The sequence below is a fragment of the Ambystoma mexicanum genome, chromosome 12 (genome assembly GCF_040938575.1).
Source record: "Ambystoma mexicanum isolate Mex_15411 chromosome 12, UKY_AmexF1_1, whole genome shotgun sequence".
Classification (NCBI taxonomy): domain Eukaryota; kingdom Metazoa; phylum Chordata; class Amphibia; order Caudata; family Ambystomatidae; genus Ambystoma; species Ambystoma mexicanum.
In genome coordinates this window covers 456,906,228-456,922,721 of record NC_090936.1, presented here as the reverse complement: position 1 = coordinate 456,922,721, position 16,494 = coordinate 456,906,228, and the positions used below count along the sequence as shown (strand labels likewise).

Genomic DNA, 16,494 nt, shown 5'->3' with positions numbered 1-16,494 from the left:
AAAAAAGAAAAGGTCATGGTAATGTCATTGTGATTAAAAGATTAAAGCAGCAGTATAAGAATTGGTCGAAAATACATTGCTCTATGAGGAATCATGGAGATGTTGAGGCCATGTTAGAAACAATGCAGCAACGGGACGGTTCCCAGTTTTGGTCCTCAATTAAATCTCCTTCAAGTTGTATTACAAGTGCAATCCATTTCTAAGGCTGTTTGGGAAGAATACTTTTTAACGCTATATTCCTCACCGGATGGTAGAGGTGGGGCTAAGAAAGATCTAGTGGACATCCCAGAGAATACTAGGGGCTGGTTATGTCTGAATATAGACAGACATTCATACCGGTGAAAGGCCGATTGGGAAATGTAAAGTATCGAATGCCCCGGTTCCAGACAGCCTATCCAATGCTACATCAAAATCCTCTACTTTGTAGCCAAGGTCTTGTATCAACACTTTAGTAACATAATGCACATACACTTTGAACCGCCGTCATGTAAAGAAGCAACTGTGATTTTAATTTATGAGAAAGATGATAGGGCTGATCTGAGTAATTATAGGCCCATATCTTTACTTGATTCTTCTTATAAAAGTGTTGTGACTTTTACCTTAAAAGAATTACAAGTATGGGCTAAGGAGATGAATGTTTCAGAACCTTATCAATCTGGTTTTAAAAAGGGGCTCAGCACGTCACTAAATTGTTTTATTATTCAAGTATTTGGTGAACAATGTAGGGCGGGTAAAACAGAGCCGTTTGAATGTGTTAAAAGAGAAACACTATGGGAAAGAATTCATAAATTGGGATGCCCTGGTGCACTTTTGAATATGTTAACAGCCTTGGACACGGACACTAGAATTAGAGTCAGATTAGATATGCAAGGCACTTCTACTAATTGTATTTGTATGACTCGTGGATTATGACAAGGATGTGTGTTGCCCCCTTTTTATTTAGTATTTATATGCTGGATATGAAAACAATGTTAGGCACTACGAGAGTTAATCCTCCCAAATTAGAAGCTGTTTTTATCCACCCTTTATTATACACCGATGATGTTGTTTAATTTGATTATACACCAGTTGGTTTACAACGCGCTTTGGTTGTGGTGTATGAATATTTTAAGGATCTGGATCTCTTACTTAATATTGAGAAATCGAAAATGATGACACTGAATCCAAGAAGGTGTTTGAAAGGTAAAATATCTAAATCCTTTAAATGGACAATAACGGGTCAGACATTCAGGGAAGCTAGAGGTTTTTATGTATTTAGGGATGCTTGTTACAGCCAAGAATGATAAATTATCACGTTCCCCAATTTTAAATTCATCAATTCAAATTGCAGTTAGGCAGCTGCGCCAATTGGATTCCAAGTTCGGGAAACTTTTGTTATCTTCTTTTATTCATTATTATCAGCAAACAATAGTGGCAAAATACATTTTTGGTGCAGATACTTACTCGACAGGTGAGTGGGAAAAAACAGAGGCCAAGATGCGGTGGAAAGTTCTCTCTACCGCTGGGGTTGCCTTTACCTGCAATATTACACATTCTTGGTTTATTGTCCCTGCAAATACGTATTACATGGCGTACTTTGCAATTGTATAGTGGATTTTTGGATCTCCTCCTGGTTCACTGTTTATGTTACTCAATGGTGTAATAAAAAAAAATCAATCATTTTGAGTGTTGGTATTGTGGAGGGAAGGGTGCTTATAGAAATTGAAAAATGCTTGTTCATCAGAGGAAGAATTGCTCTCCCGTCCTCCGGCCACTAAGAAAACATTTTTCTTTTCAGATTGTACAGGAAATAGGGAGCTGTTTGCTAACTTGAAGATTTTTACTCATTTTATACACAATATGAAATCTTTCAATGCGCCACTTTTTTCAAGAAGCACCCCTCTAAACATTATCGATACATGATGTTAAGATTGAAACTGAATTTCTTTCCAACACTTGATGTGCCTGGGGCAAGACTTAAAATCTCCAAGAACGTAACTATGTTAACATTGTGGTGAGCTTGGTAGAAACTCTTGAACACTTGTTTACAGAATGTGCTAAAATTGGGAGAAGTTTGTAATCTTATTTTTGGTAAATTTGCCCCAATTATTGATAGTAATTATAGTACTTATTTTTGGCATCAGTGATTCTGTGATCCTACGACCTCAATGTGTATTGCTACTATTAGATTTTTAAATTGGCTCTTTGAAAGACAAACTGAAGATGAATTTTAGATGGTAATTTTATTCATTTATTTTTGGCTTTGGCTATTGTGTGACCCAATGTTGTTATATTTTTTAACTGTTTTTTTTTGGGGTGAAAGATGAAATGATTATGGTTTCCATTTAATATGAAGTTCTTTTTATTTTAATGATTTTTATTGTTAAAATATTGATTTTGATACAGATATCAACAGGTTACAGACTTTGAATAAAACAAGAACCACAGAGAAATGACATAGTAAATGATTTTGATCCTTTGTAATAGTATTTCTATAAGGCTAAGTCATTTGTTAAATTCACTTGCGAATGTAATATGAACTATAATAGATATAAACCGCATTAATATAACATGTAGTTTAGAATTAATTATATCACAGGTCTGCAACGAGTGATTTATATGTAGTGAAAATAGAGATTTGGGGGGAGACGTACAGGGAGACAGACTAGAGACATATAAGGATAAGGAGGGAAGAGGATAGGGGGGGGAATGGGTATATTGGATTATTTCATCAAAATAATCTAATCATTTCAAACATTATCAAGTTCTAGCATTTCTGAATAAGTATGGAAATATGAATAATGATGCTAATATAAGGGTGTAAATTTATGTACCATGAGCAGTTGCATTAAAACAGTTAAGATACCTGGTAAAATAATACCATTTAGCATTATATTTAGGAATTGTGTTGTAATATGAAGTTCTAATCTTAAAATTCTATGCGTTATTAATATATGTTTAAAAAAACAGAAAGGAGAGAAAAAACCTTTTTAATTTTTACATTTGTAATTCTGTACGTTTTGTAGTGGATATTTTTGATGTTTTAAATGTGTGAAATGTTTTGAATTAACTGCATCACACAATAAATAAACCATGATCCAAAGGAGCTTTCAAGGGTCACAGTCTAAATGTGTTCAGCTTTCATGTGATGTCAAAGAAGTGTTTTAAAAGTAATTAAAAACACAGTAGCCTATAGAAGTGTAGCTGCATGCACATACTCGCTCTAGCATCTCATATATGAACATATCTAAAGATGGCAGCCCGCTTCTGCATAAACAAAGTTCATGCCCAGAACATGAAAGGGTCATGGGAATTGGTCCTTGTGTGCAATGGGTACGCAGGGAATGTCCTGGCTCTTCAGTGGAAGAGTGGTTCCTGTGGCTAGAATAATTGCACTATCATTGCCAAGAGTGCTTTGTTTAACTGCTACACCTCAAAGAATTCACAAGCGACTCACTGCTGTACATTAATGATATAACCAATAGGTGAAATGTGACCTTTATTTGGACGGGGAGATTCTTGTTTTATCCTCCCTTCAGAGTGCCCAGGATATAGGATCACCGATAAAAAAAAATAATTATTTTCCCTTTGAGAAAAGGGAACATTTTGTAGCACAATTATGTACATCTTGAAGCATTTAGGTTTATTTAAATACTAATATAAATCTAGTAAGCTTACAGAATTTCACTGCCAAAGCCCTTGTTGTGCCTTCTGATGAAACAGTCTCTCGCAAATGGAGTTCCTTTATTTAAATGAGGTACAGGACTTGGCAACACTGATGGTGAAAGCATTCGACATCATAGGTTGCCAGACTTGTCGAGTAGGCAAATTTAAAGGAGTTGCAGATGGGTAAACTATAGCAAGTTTTGCAGCACATTTGAAAATGATTATACGCAGGATGGTCTGTCTCTTAATTTATATACATATTTGTATACCTATTTACATGTGTGCACGGGGATCAAAATAAAATATTTCATGAGTGGGAGCTAAAAGCAGCTCCTGGATATCAAATAACATCCAGTAAGCATAAGCTAGCATTACGGAATAAAGAAATAGCTAGTATAGAGAGCTCAGGGTCCGAAATTGAGGGGAGCTGGGAGCCATTTAGCTCCTGCTTGTGGGCTAGAAGAGCCTGGTCAGCTTAATACCAACAGCTACCAGGGGCTACATTTGGCTCCCCAGGCCAACTGATGCTGAACAAACACACCTATGTGAATTTAACTCTGTGTATTTGGGACAATTTAGAAACAAACATTTGGACACATCTATGTGAAATTTAAAGCATAAGTGGTCATAAATAATGGACAAATTGATATGGTTGCATCTTATGTGGAAGTTAGATTTGCGGAACACGATGTACAAGCTCATGGATCTCCAGTGGTAGCTCCTGGTCACTCGATACCCAGGACCTGCTTTTAGCTCCTGCTTATCAGATTTAATTTCGATTCCTGGAGCTGTAAGTAAAAACATCCACATAAGAAGCAAATGCACCTTTTTGTTTATTAAGCACAATCTCATTATGCATGAAACCTCTACTAGATGTGTGCTAATGCTCATGTAAACACATTTATTTATTTTATTTATGTGCATTTTTAAAGCGCTCACACAGCCCGCGGGCATCGAGGCACTGTTACAGGAATTGTTTGTTTTCTAGTTGCGTAATTGTTTTTTGTCTTAGTTGCGTATTTATAACGCGCTTAAATATCCAGAGGTTTCTAAGCGCGGACCCAGGGATCGAACCTGTGTTGCTTCGTGTCGTCTTGCTTCCAAGGCAAGCACGTTGCAGCTGAGCTTTCCTCCCGACACACATGTCATTCGCAGCAATTCTGGAGCCTATGGAGTAAGAAGAACAACTCTTTTCTTGGGCATGGACTCAACATGCCTAGGCTCGCTAAGGCACCCTGGAAGGCTTTAAAGGCTGACCACTTGTAGAGCCAAATACAGCGTTCATGTCCTTAACCGTTTTGCTCAAAAAGGACATGCCCAGTTTGCTCTCAGACAACTGTGGTTGTGACTTGGTGCAGTAAAAGATATTTGTTGCAAACATAGCAAATGGGAAACAAAACAAAAAACAAAAGAAAAGATAATTTTACTAATGTTCAGGGAGTTGCCAACATGACAAATTTGCATTTCTGACAAAATAAATTTCCAGGTGTACAAGCTGCTCGGATCACCATTTTCTCTTTCAGTCTGCTTTGTGGCACATTAATTTCTGTTTCACACCCATTCCCTTCACTTTGGCTGGTTGGGGGCCCCTAAATGATGACCTTTGGGTGCACTGGTGTTTACGTTAGTTGGCTTGTGAACAGGAAAGCTTCCCTCCCTACTCCTCAGACCTGCGATATGACCTTACTGTAGGAAGCGTATCATAGCCTCATGTTCACAGTGACAGAATATTCCTATTACATAAGAGAAGGAGCCAGTCTATCACTGCATACAGAAGGGCAGATATCTGGCTTTTCTCTCCCTACCTGACCTGTTTGGTCGCAAAGTCACCTGTGCTTCTCATAAAGTCTTGTGAACACATCATGCACATACACTTCAGGCTATTTTTTCTCACTATAGAAGGCTAAGTATTAGTAAACTGTGATAACCATCTTACAATCAAGGCACAACCCAGTCTCATCACGAATAAGTCTAGCACGATGGGACTTGGAACACACTCTTAATAATAACCTTTTTTTAAATAGGCCTTTTTAATTTTAATGTAGCAGTTTCACCACTCCATTTCCTTTCCTTCGATTACCAATAACATTCACCTTTAATCTAAGTTGAAATCTACTAGGTAGGGATAAAAGGTAAAGCGATACCTCAATTTTTCCTCATGCACACGGCACACCATTCTTACTTGCCAAGAGTCAATAATCACAAGTCAGAGACGAGTGCAAATTCGGAAGCATGCCTCATTACAAAGTCTGCACTTGACTAGGCCACTCTTGGCTCAAGCTTGGCAGTCATTGAATTAACGTTATGGAATTTGAGCTAGCGCACAAAGTACAGACAAACCCGGACAAATAAGCCACCAAACTTCCAGGATTGGCAGAGCGCACTCTCGAACACCCCCAAGTATCCATATACAACATTAAATTATGTTCGAACAAACAAATCTCCAAATTTGCTTTGGGAACACAACCCACTTTTCACAACACTTTAGGACATTTCCGCCTCCTCCCTTTTGCAGAACCATGGCACCCTAACAGGACTACAGGTTTCGAAACTGATGGGAGCTATTTCCTGCTTGTATCCTAGAGGAGTCTGGTAAGCTTCACGCCAACAGCTACCAGAAGCTACTTTTGGCTCCTGAGGCCAAATAATGCACAACAAACATACTTATGTGAATTTAACTGCGCATTTGGGACAATTTATAAGTAAACATTAGGATAGATATTTACAACATTTAAAGGATAAGGGGTCATAAATAATGGACAAAGTGATATTTTTGCATGTTATATGAAAGGTAGATATGTGGAATGTGCTCTACTAGTTCCTTGTTCCACCATAGTGGCTCCTGGTCTCTCAATAATGCTTGATATCCAGCAGCTGCTTTAGCTCCTGCTTATCAAATCTTAATTATGACTCATGGGACTGACCTGCACCGTTGTCATCACATAACCTTCTTTCCCCACTGTGTTTGTGGCATCTAATTCATGTTTTTCACTTTCTTTTATCTTATCATTGCTCATTTTCTTTCGTCCAGCAGATTACCATCTGGATACCTGCTGGAGGAGGCACAGAACGCCACTCCACGGACAAGCCTTGATGCTATGGTACTAGTACGGTTGGTACTTGTCACAGTAAAAAAGCAAAATATAACAATGTCATATAGGTATGTTTGTACGGCCTATATATTTTTACACACCCATACATAAGTGTGTCGAAGTTTCATAAAGGTGAAACAGGCACAGCATGAATGGTACGCTGCCATCAACTTTTTAAGGGAACATGGGGCAAGGGCAGTCTAGTCTATAGTCTTCAAGCCAGCAAGGAAACATCTCAAACAACAGGTATTGTGGTACCAAGGTAAAGGAAATGTCCAAAAAAGGTTATATAACAATACAATACTTCAACCTAAAAGGACAAACTAGTAAAAAAAAACAGGAACCCATTGCGAGGGGTCAGAAACGTGTAGCGGACCACTTTGTGAAGGTTTTTCAAAAAGATACTGTTTATTAACTCAAAAGGTTGGATAAATGCATCACCATCTCCACTCTGACGAGGATTTTCCTGCCGAAAATAAACTAAAGGAACCACTCTAACAAAGGATATCTGTACCTCCCACTTATACATACAGTAACTAAATAAAGTAATGCATGACAGTTCAAAGGCACCAAAAATATAACAGTTAAGTTCACAATATGACAACAATCTCTCCTTATAATCTGGGTGATTTCCCCTTCCCCGGATTCAATCAGGATTCCGCTCCACAATTCCAAAAATAAATATGGAAATCCTAGTTTGTAACAAAGTTCTAATACAGTTCTTGGTGACTTCAACACTGCAGCAGTTCAACAAAATGTTCCTTCTCTTCCTCTTGTAATAGTAAGATTCAAAATAATCTTCACATAAACAAAGAATATCTCTGTTTATCAGCTAGTTTGTAACATAAATTGTCTTTGTGTGGATGCTTCTGCACCAGTAGAATTAGGAGGTAGGGTGAGCACTGCTAAATTTCAAGGTTTCGCTTGTTCATCTGCAACAACCACTTATTTCTGAAAATATACAACACTACAGCAACAGCTTTATACAGTTCTTGCTTAAGCAAAGAAGGTTTGTCAAGATAATAGGTTAACACCACTTCATCAACTGCTACCTGGTTTAATTCTATGCCAGGCATACTACTTCACAATCAAAAGAAGTACAATGCCCTCTAGCCATCTATGACCTCCACATTTTCAAAAAGCAATCTTTCAATGGATATAGAACAAAATGTCTTTATTCTCGTTTGCATTATTGTTCAAAGAATTCAAAAACAACATTACGCGATTCACCTAAAACAATGTTTGCAGTGCTAATTGGCAATGTGAATTTAACACTACTAGAATACCATTTATCACCTGCTACTCTCACACCATTTATACATGCCAAAAACATACATAACATTACCAATCATAATCAAGAAAGACAAATTAAAATCATATGGAATTGTACATAACAAAACAGACTGGATACATGGAACCAAGAGGTTGTCTATAAGTGTCCAAATGTAACACTATTTTGATATTACTGTGTACTGGTTGTATAACCGTTACTATTATTTCAAAATCTCTATTTCTTGGAGATACATGTATCCAGTATCTTCGTCGACTCGAGTTTCGGCTTTAGCCGAGGGTCCTCAAGATGATTTGCGGACCAGCCTCATCAGGATGAAGTGGATGGAAAGTGGTGAGAATGGCTAATTTATGCAGTGACGAAAAAAAGAGAAAAAAAAAAACAAAATCACAAAATTAAAATTGTTCGTCCACAGATAACTGCAAGACTGGATACTATGCACCTGTAGCATGCACATGTGATTTGAAAAAGGGAAGGGAGGAGTGAAAAAATCACCTTGAGACCAAGATTGCTGAATGGACAATTGAAGTAATCCTACTGGTCTGCCTTTACAGAATCCAGACTTACGAGATCCTCCCCAGAGAGAGAGAAAGGCAGGAGGGAAGCAACATAGCCAAATGGAATATTAGCTGTGAAAAAGGCAACAGCCCCGAAAGATTTAAGGTAAGTGGCTGTGTAATTACTCAGTCTGCATGTCACTGGTAATCGTCTAAAGCAAAGGGTGAAGGATTCAAGGGAGGAAGCACCCATGCATAAGTGGTTACAACTGAGGAGCCTGAAAGGCAGTTGATTTCCCTGAAGTCAGATGCTGTAAGAAACAAGATCGCTGGTAGCAATCCTTCACGGATAGCACTGTGTCAGAAAAGGTTGTCCATTAGTGTGTATGGTTAACCACTGAATGTCACGAACAGCTAGGTGCTATGTATTCAATGTATACCTATTTGTGGGCTGTTAGGCAAATTGTGTCAGCCACTGTGGGATCGAACGGTCAAACAAGGCACCAAATGCACTGTGTCTGTATTTGCTGAGCACTGTGTCAAAATGCGCTGTCAATAAGTTGAGGTCTGCCGCTAGGCTGTAAAAAAGCAAGCAACTTCTTAGAATAATTGAACTGCAACCGAAGGGAGCATGGATCATTTAAACCAGATCGAGAGAACATTGGAAAACAGGGGCAGAGTGCGTATGAAAAAACATTTACCTGTTGTCCTTGCCGATGCATGTCTATTTGTAAAGTTGTTTTGCTTGTCGGGATCTCCCGTCGGGCTGTGTGGAGGTTGAATCCAGCAACTCTCAATGGGCTGAAGTCTGCCGCGTTGCTATGAAAAGAGGCACACAACTTCTTAGGATGATGGAACTCAACCCAAGAGAGTGCATAAAGCATTTAAACCATTGAGGGAAAGCATCAGGAAAAAGGGGCAGAGGGCATACGGCTAAGCCTTTACCTGTTGTCATTGCCGCTGTGCATCTGTTTTCAATGTTACTATTCTTCTCGGAATCTCCTGTCGGGATTTTCAGAAGTTAGTTTCTGCAACCTCGTACTCGCAGTCAATGATGTGTTGACGCTGTACATGAATGCTATTTAATATATGCCTCATAGGCATAAAAAGAGGATTGGTTTGTGAATGATGCTTGGTGCATGCATCATGGATATAGAAAATGGACTTAAATAGATCAAAGTCAAAATAGACCGTATCTACCAAGATTCTGATGGCAAAATCTTGGTCGCCATCTTGGTGGACCCAAAAGGCAGAACAATCAAGAACCCCAACGATGTGAGAGGTTTCTGGTGCCCAAATCAGACATTTAATTTAGAAGCAAAGGCCACTGTAATTCTTCATTGAGACCATTGGTATGGGTCCGTAACCGATATATCCATTTCTGTTCTAATTTTAATAGTCTGTTGGTAGTGGAAAAATTGCATTTGTCCTGTTAGATTTGATCCATTATGATCTATCTCATGTCATCAGCTGAATATTGGGCTGTCAAGAAGTGTGCCAGTAGGGGTGCACATTTAATTTTCATACAAATCCGGGATCGATGTTCATTGATTCTTGTGACAACTTTTCTAGTTGTCATAATTACATATAATAGGTTACATGGGCATTAAGCCATACACCACGTTCTGGCTCTGGCAGTTGGTAAATTTACATAGTTCCCATACAAGGTTGCAATGTGTAAAAGTCCTGGCTTGTGAAGTGAATTGGCAAACGCGACAATTACCACATGGGTAATGACCCACTAATGGACTTGATCTATGGTTCCAAGATGCCTCTAGAGTGTTTTGTTGGAGGTGTTAAGTGGGAGACATAAATCTAGAATGAACTAGATCGTCACTGACATTCCGGATACGCTTTAGAGCGAACAGTGATTGGCCCGTTGTACATCCGGTGCTAGTCACCAAATTCCAATATTTGTTGATAAGACTTTTGATCTCATTTGTCTGTCTGGAAAATGTTGTGACGCAAACAATGCGTTGCTGTTCTGCATCTTTATTCTTTGGGGTCAAAAGGGAATCTCTGTTAGCAAAGCATGCTTTTTTAGCAGCTTGCTTAATGGCTTTACGAGGATAACCTTGTTCTAATAACCTTCCCGACAGTATTTGTGCCTCTTGTGTGTAAGACATACGACTTCAAGCATACCTGGTTTACTCCCATGCCAGACCTACTACTTCAAGGTTCGCTGTTCAGGTACACTCCCCTATAAACAAGTGCCTCTGTGGTTAAGATCAGATTACAACAGTTCTGCAGTATTATTTTACAACATCAACCTTTAAGCAATTCTTCGGGGAAGACAAGATTTACATTGGTGCTCTTTAGTACTTTCCAAAACCTCTGCGAGTTATGCTCCTCTCCTTCTGAACATCCTTTTCGAGAAGGGCAGCCTTCTTGCCACTGTGGTTTCCACACTGCATTTTTAACCAAACACTGATAAGGATATGGTTGTATTCTGCTTCTTCTTTAGCTTTGGCAATGTGGGTTCATACCAGCTCTTGTTATGGGTTTAATCAAATATGGTGTCACGATCATCTGGTGAACTCACTGGGTAAGGCATGCGCATCTGATTCCCTCGCTGCTCACAGGTACTTCGTTCTTTTCAGTGGTTCCTCATGACCTGTCACTCTGCTGCTTTTGGTCTACCACCGGCCGCCTCACTTGTACACAGAGCTTCCTTTGCTCCGGAGGTTCTCTGGTGCTCATCCGTCACTGGAGACAGCCTTGGGGAAGAAGAAAGCCTTCCACACTTTGCTTCCCGCTGCACAGCCTCTACAAAACAGGTCTTCAGAGGGCAAGGTTTCCTCTCCCATGCTTCCCGCTGCGCAGCCTCTGCCAAACAGGTCTTTAGAGGGCAAGCTTCCCTCTCCCAAGACTCCCGCTGCGCAGCCTCTGCAAAACAGGTCTTCAGAGGGCAAGCTTTCCTCTCCCACGCTTTTGCAATTAAGGCTTCTGGAGGCAAAGACCCTCTCAGGACTAGCTACTGCTCTCTGCTCAACAGTCGTCCCGGAGCCCTCCTCCAGTTTCTGCTTCTTTTGCTCATATTGCTCACACTGCTCTGACAATGATCAACATGCCGACCTACTGGCAGCAAGACTCAAAGCCAGAGGGTGCCAGAGAAAACGAGTTTCTCAATCATTGAAAAGGGCTAGATATAAACACCCAGGAGACTTTGCTCCAACCCAGGATTGACACCCAACAACAGAAAGTGGTGTGTGCATTAACCTATAGTACTGATACATTTGCAGTTAAATAACGTATTCATAGGTTTTGGCCATTGGTACAACAACCTTCCTAATGAACCCTCACCATTATTCGCTTTAATGCATCAGAAGAATTTTAGGGATTACCTTGTACATTCTAAACCAAAAGACAATAGATCCACGACTACTAGTAGGGATCTGCGGCCATTGACAGGACACTTCCCTTGCGGTATATGTACTATATTCAAATTTAGCAATAAAATCAAGTCGTTTGACATGCAGGCAAACAATGGCAGCTGAGACAACACACAAACTGCAAGACACCATATGCAGTGTACTGCATACAATGTCTGTGTGGCTTGAGATACGTGGGACAAACTATGAGACCAGTTCACATAAGAATCACAGAACATCGTTCTCACATAAGGTGTTGTAATAGCACAGCTCCCATGGTGGCCACTACATGGAACATTGTCACTCTGCAGATGACATATTATGGTGGGTTTTAGGCACCATTAGAAATGCGGCTAACACAGCCACCCGCCTATCAATTAAAGAAGGCAGATGGATGTTTAGGCTCAATACCATAGAGCAAGGATTCTATGATATAATGCCAAACTTGTGAGATCCATCACAAGAATTATCATTTTGAGCCAATCTTGGTGCTGCCTTTTGCAAGCGCTTTTTTGCCGGCATTATATAATTGACAGTCTGGCAGTACTTGACACTCTGACATACACTTTTTGTGTTTCTGTTGCCTGTGTCCCTTTCCAGCATGGCACTTTTTAAGTTTTTCTTTTTACCTGTGACTTGGATAGTGGGCGACTAGTCTGTCTACTATCTCTAGCTAGATGCTTATTTATCTTCTTAGTGAACTGCTGTATACCAGCTCCGCATCAGTGTAGCTCTGCAGCACACAGCGTATGGTTGGTCTTATGAAGTTACCTTCAGATAAAGTCGTGTTTCATGTTTGGGTGAGTAGTGGCCTTGATATTCACGTTAATGCACCGTCATGGACCGCGCAACATGTCTATGGACATGATTTGAGCAATCTATATTTCAATTTCTAGTCGCCCTCTGGGTTTCTCACCGGCAGACGCCCCGTTCCGCTGAATGGGCTACGAGCCTAGCCCACGGGTTGTAACTTTATGCTAACACATTGACTTTCTACCATATATTCGCCATTATAGTATGCAGGCGTCTTTAACAGAGTTGTTCACAAATGGATCATGTATATTGAATTTGTATCGCTCTTCACATGTAAGCACATCCTGCGATCCAACTAGTTACACAAGCTTGCCGAACCAAGCACAGCATAAGGGATGCATCTCCTTGTACCGCTCCGTTATTTAGCATTCCACTGAAATGTGGGCAAATAAATACCCGCTCCATGGTCCTGCATGCACTCGAAATGTCTGATTTTGTTCTGGAAAACAACCTTTATGTGCTGGTGGTCACTGAGACATGGCTACATAAGGCAGCTCTTCATGCAGGAGCCTTAGCCATCCCGATGGCTATATGTGCATCCATGCTGACTGCAAAAGTGGTAGAGGGGTTGGAGTTGCTATGATCTTCAAACTAAATTTTAAATATCCACTTCCCCCAAGTTTGATGTATGTGAAGCCATGCTTTTGAAAATGAACACTGACTCAGTTCACTCATTTCGTGTCTTGATTATTTATAGACCTCATAGGCCCACACCTTTATTTGAAGAACAGCTCTTAGTATTTAAAGGGAGTCCATTTAAAAGTACTACACCTCTTATTATCTTTGGTGATTTTAACCTATGGGCTAATAACCCACAGGATTCCAAAGCCATATCCTTACTACAGACCCTGAATTCTGTGGGACTTGATAAATATGCTAATGTTCCAATGCATAAGGGATGTAATACTTTGGATTGGATTCTATCCAAGAATCAAAAATTGACATTAAGATCAGTGGAAAAGTGTATCTGGTCCGATCATTTTCTTCTCCTTTTTGAAACTCTCTTCTCTCCCTGCACCACTCACAAATCAGCTAGGCTATTAGGCCCAATTCGCAATCACAAGAAAGCCACCTCTGAAGCCTTTAACTCAGTAGTAATTCCACTGCTACCACCACTGGCAGAGAATTGATGAGTTCACGCCCTCCTTTAGGTCAGCTATTAATCAAGCCTTTGATTCTCTGGCCCCCCTTCGCCTAGTCAAACAGAACAAAGTGGCTGCACGTAATCAATGGTTTACCACAGAGGTTTTGCTTGCTATAGGGGTGAAACGAAAGGTGGAACGAAACTGGCGGAGCCATCCTTCTGACATCTCAGTTTCGGCCTACAAACACACAGCTAGACTTTTTAAGTCTGCAGTGTTTAAAGCTAAAGAGCTTAATCTTAATGCCAGGTTTGAAAAGGCCAAATCAAAACCTAAGGAGCTGTTCACAGTTCTACAGGAACTGAAAGGGACTTCTGTTGAGAACTCTTTTGACATGGACTATGTTTGGTGTCAGCGCATCCTTGAAGGCTTCACTCAGAAGACTATAAAACATCAGATGCATATCCAAGATCAGGTAAAGATGTTTCAGGCTATTAATGAAACTTCAATGCCACTCCATGAAGAAGTCAATCTGGGCACCTTCTGATTAACTTTTATAGAAGTCTCCAAAAGTGAGGCCCTAGAGACTATTCAAAAAATGAAGCCCACATCATGCAAAGGTGACATTTTTCCACTTTTTGAAATCCTCATGCTCCTACTATGTGCGTTTATTGTAGCAGATCCGCCCCTATCTATCCGAAGCTAATAGGGCCCTGATTGCAGCAGTCATAGTGAACACAAAGCAGGACTACTGCAACAGTCTTTTGGTAGGCACATCTCAAGCTAATATAAAGAAGCTCCAAGTAACACAGAATGGAGCAGTGCGTGCTGTCTGTGGGCTTATTCGCTGTTCACAGGTTTCCGAAACTCGCAGAAACTTGCACTGGCTCCTAGTTGAGAAGCGTATCCAGTTCAAGGGCTCTGCCCTAGTGTTTAAATGCATAGCAAGCGAAGACCCGCTCTACCTTTCCTCCAGAGTGAAAAGAACTACTGTCAGACTGGCTCTCCGTTCTAACAACAGTGTGAATTTATACCCACCACGTGTCTTTCTAAAAAAAGAAATGGTGAGGCTGGTTTTAATGACTGGGCTCCTTCCCTTTGGAATTAGTTTCCACCAGACATTAGGGGGTGTGTATCCTTATTTCACTTTCAAAAACGTTTAAAAACCTTTCTGTTTGACAGAAAGTCTGATTAAATAAAACATAGGACCACAGGTTCCCAAGGGTTCCATCCCCTAAATCGCATTTACCAACTTGTGTACATTCTTTTATGTGTTATATGTCTGTGAGTCTTGTGACCGCCCTAAGGCCTATGGGCAAGCAGCGCCATATAAAAAATATCTTTAGATAGATCGATAGACGAACACATTGCTTATTGTTTCAGCCCAACCTTGGCGGTTGGAGATCATAATTATTATTTCAACCTTGAAATCTTCTCCCCCGTCCGCAGTAAGCGCTCTAGCTCACAGCTTTCCCTTTGTTAAGACACCCCATTGTGGAGACCTTTACATTTTTGGTAGGGGCTTTACACAGTCCCACTTCATTGCTCAAGTTGTTCAATGGACCCTTTGCTTTTGTAGGCTGAGACCATCACGTGTATTGTCAACACATTCACAGAAGTGCAGTTATTATGGTGCCCAGTGGATTTAGCCATGCTGCTTCCTTTATGACATAGCCCTTGGCAGATCCAAGGTGGGCACACCATGTCAGTGGTGCATGTAGTGTGCAGTTGGTTTTCGGAGGACGACGGGTAGCCTTCTTCCTTGGTGAATGTTTCACCCCTTCCTCTCCCTTTTTTTACCACTGGTTGTATATATTTGCACTCTTTATTGGATTTTATTGGTAGTAACATTTGATTCAGTCTGACCTTGGATGTATTTGAATGCATTCATATGCACTTTGTCATAAAGACCTTGTACATATTTGAATACATTTATATGTATTTTGTCATACTTCAAAGGCAGATTTTGGATGTATTTGAATGTATGTACATGTATTTTGCCACACTTGAATGGCATCATGGGTGTAGATTAGGTTTATACTAGGATAGCTACTGGTTCTTATCTTTCGTCGCCACCTGTGTCAGGTGACGTATGTATTTTTTATTACTCACAAACATTTATCCTTTATTTTCACCTTATTTATTCACTTTTGTCAGAGAAATAATAAATGTATATACTTTATTCAAAAGGTTTTCTAGTTTGTTTCTCTCATTGAATGATCAGCGAACCATTATGCTTTCATCTGTATTCATGTAGTATACACTAGCAAAGTGATCGAAGATTAAATCTTGGATTTTAATCCATAAGAAATCACAGCATGTGAATTTCATAATGAATTCCTGTTGGGGAAAAAATGTTGCGTTACACACTGCTCTCCCAGTTCACTCTGTTCACCAATGGCCTGCACCAGAGGGGGCCTTTTAAGCCTCCCAGTCTCCTTCAGGAGTGGGTCATTCGCACTAACAAGCTGCACTCTGCATTTTAGAAGGTTGGGTTCTTGGGGGGAAGTTGACCAAAGGGATTTTCCATTCTACCCGACCTGCTTCCCCCCTTGTGTGATCCTCCCGGAGAACACCACCCCCAGGGTCGTGATCAGAAAGCGTCTGCCTTTCTCTAGCCACATTAGAAAGGTCCCCGGCTAGGTTTTCTGGGGGAATCATCACTGATTCATCACACCACCCTGTAATGAACATACATGCCAG

The 16,494-nt window shown here is 40.2% G+C and overlaps 1 protein-coding gene across 16 annotated transcripts in view; it reads right to left on the bottom strand.

Moving 5' to 3' along the window:
- GPR19 (G protein-coupled receptor 19) overlaps positions 1 to 16,494 on the bottom strand; it is a 279,024-nt gene that overhangs the window by 149,769 nt on the left and 112,761 nt on the right. For 2 of the 16 annotated variants that reach the window (XM_069628691.1, XM_069628699.1), the window contains exon 2: positions 9,227 to 9,344. The exons of the other annotated variants lie outside the window; for them this stretch is intronic. The gene's annotated coding sequence lies outside the window, so the exon portion shown is untranslated. The remainder of the gene's footprint in view (positions 1 to 9,226; positions 9,345 to 16,494) is intronic. 16 annotated transcript variants of the gene reach the window in all.